This window comes from Macaca thibetana, chromosome 3 (genome assembly GCF_024542745.1).
Source record: "Macaca thibetana thibetana isolate TM-01 chromosome 3, ASM2454274v1, whole genome shotgun sequence".
In the NCBI taxonomy this organism is placed as follows: domain Eukaryota; kingdom Metazoa; phylum Chordata; class Mammalia; order Primates; family Cercopithecidae; genus Macaca; species Macaca thibetana.
In genome coordinates, this window is record NC_065580.1 from 126,130,678 (window position 1) to 126,133,429 (window position 2,752).

The window sequence follows — 2,752 nt, forward strand, 5'->3', positions numbered from 1 at the left end:
GTCAGGAGTTCGAAACCAGTCTGGCCAACATAGTGAAACCCGATCTCTATTAAAAATACAAAAATGGTATTTAGAATATCAGTAGGTAGTATAGTGCAGTGGTTGAGATCATGGACTTTTGGCGTTAACTGCTGGGGTTCAAATTCTAGCTTTACCACCTATTAGCTGTGAGACCATGGGCACATTCATTAACCCTTATGTGCCCCAGTTTCCTCTTCTGTAAAAGGGGGACAAAACTACACCTCCTCGGGAGGATTAATAAGTAGATTGCTTGGAAAATTGCCTGATGATCTCACTTCTGGAGCTATTTGACAGCGAAGACCCTCGGGAATGGGACTACTTTAAAAACAGTCTTAACATAGAATTTATGGCAAATTTCTCAGTCTTAGAGCATTCATCTGAAAACAGATTAACAATATTTTCCTAAGGTTTGTTTATGAAACGGAACACTTCAATGGTGTAGCTGAACTGCTGGAAATACTAGAAAGTATTATCAATGGCTTTGCTTTACCTCTTAAGGCAGAACACAGTTTCCGGTGAAAGTATTGGTCCCCTTACACACTGTCAGGAGCTTCTCACTCTGCCATGCACAGCTGGCATATTGTATAGTGCAGTTTCTGGAGAAAGATCCTTCACTCACAGAACCAGTTATCAGGGGGTTAATGAAGTTTTGGTCTAAAACATGTAGTCAGAAAGAGGTCATGTTCCTTAGGGAACTGGAAGAAATACTGGATGTGATTGAACCTTCACAATGTGTTAAAATCCAAGAACCTTTGTTCAAACAAATCACCAAGTGTGGATCCAGCCCTCATTTTCAGGTGGCAGGAAGAGCACTCTAGTATTGGAATAATGAATACATCATGAGTTTGATAGAAGAAAACTCTAACGTCATCCTTCGCATCATGTTTTCCAGGCTTTACAGGATTTCGAAAGAACGTTAGAATCCGGCTATTGTGGCGTTGGTGTACAATGTGTTGAAGGCATTTATAGAAATGAACAGCACCGTGTTTGACGAGCTGACAGCCACATACAAGTCAGATCATCAGCGTGAGAAAAAGAAAGAAAAGGAGCTGAAGAATTGTGGAAAAAATGGGAAGATCTGGAGTTAAAGAGAGGTCTTGGATGTGATGGAATAATTCCAACTTAACAAAAACAATGACAGCAACATTGCTAATTGGTGGAGTCACACATTTATGTAGCAGAAGATGGAGCAACAGTTTTCTGTATTGTGCAACTTTACGGTAGATTTTGCATTTGTTTCATTATTACAACAGCACTGTATATACCTGTCTCTAAGTAAAGGAAAAGAAAAATAAGGTCTTCAATCCACAGTTTGGACAGCAGATGGACTTCTCAAAACTTTGCAAACATAATCACTGTTCTAACCCTCTTAAAAAAATCGGGCTTCAAAGATTTGTTAATGAAATTGCTATGTTAAAATTCCATTATTGGGAGTTCTTTATCACTCGCAGAGAGTATGATACAATTTTCAAATGTGAACAATCTTAAATTTAGCTTGTCTTTCTGCTAAGCTGTTAAATGTATTTGTAGTAAAGGAAGAAAAAAAGACTGTCATTTCCTTATAAGTTTGTGTAACATCCTCCTCTGGATAACTTGACTGTAATTTGACATCTTTTTCTTTTGCACATCTTCCTGAGTTGAATGTCCACGTGGAATGGAGTCATGAATTATAAAGGTCCCTGATAAAAGTTCTGTTTACTGGGGTGAACATCTTTCCAGTAACCAGGTAGTCCTGGTACTCCTTTAGTTTTAAAATTAGGAGTTAAAAGAGAAGAGGTGATAAACATAGTAGGGAAGGGAATTTTGAATTCATGCATCAGTTTATGGTGAATCCAAATCAATGGCTTGAATCCTTTGAAAACAGGCACTGGGACATCACAGATTTCAGTACCTGACCAGTATTAGCTGCATGTATCATTGAACACACATACCAGAGATGTTCTAGGGTAGTTAAACTGCTAATAAAACTTGTGTACAGTATGTACTTACCTAATGCAGTTGCATTATTACGTACTGAAAGATATATGTTTGGGGGGTTATTTCCAGGATGCGTTTGCTTGTTATGGACATGGCATCAGTGAGCTGATAATCCTAAACCATCACTTCCAGCAATATTCATTGTATAGAGCTGATTCTGTGTTCCTGCGTTGAATTGTGACGGTAGCAAACATGAACGTATGAACTACTGTTGCTCTTAATAGAAATACAATATAAATATGGGCTTGTATATTTTCTTCCTTACATTTAAATATAAAGTAGAATGTGCAGTTTTATTGTTTTCAAGAAAAAGGAAAAAAAGCTGCTGACTTTCTCTCCCATAAAGTTTTTCGGGATTATCAGGTCACAGTGTGTACGTAAGAGTCAGCTATTTATGGATATTGTTATCTCGGTAACTTTGTAAAATAAAAAAAACAAAAACAAAACTGGCATGGTTAATTCCTTAAAAAAAAAAAAACCAGCAGTAAAAAAAAAGTCATATGCAACACTAGACACAACATGGTTTAATGGAATTAATAGATTAAAAAAAAAAAAAGAACATTGATGGAGATTCACTGTAAGGTTGGCAGAGGCTGCCAAAGACAAAACAACTGACTTTAAAAATGCTGGAACAAAGTGATAAAAAATAAATTTGTAACAAATCTTCTTCTTTTTAGTCCTTGTCATTTTAGCCCTTTAGGTTCAACTCCGCGTTATATCTATTTTTGATGGCGTAAACTTTTGTTTGCTGTTA

The 2,752-nt window shown here is 36.7% G+C and overlaps 1 pseudogene; it reads left to right on the forward strand.

The window, feature by feature from the left end:
- The first annotated feature begins 286 nt into the window (after nt 1-286).
- LOC126950244 (serine/threonine-protein phosphatase 2A 56 kDa regulatory subunit epsilon isoform-like) lies at nt 287-1,064 on the forward strand (annotated as a pseudogene).
- Nucleotides 1,065-2,752: the final 1,688 nt, after the last annotated feature.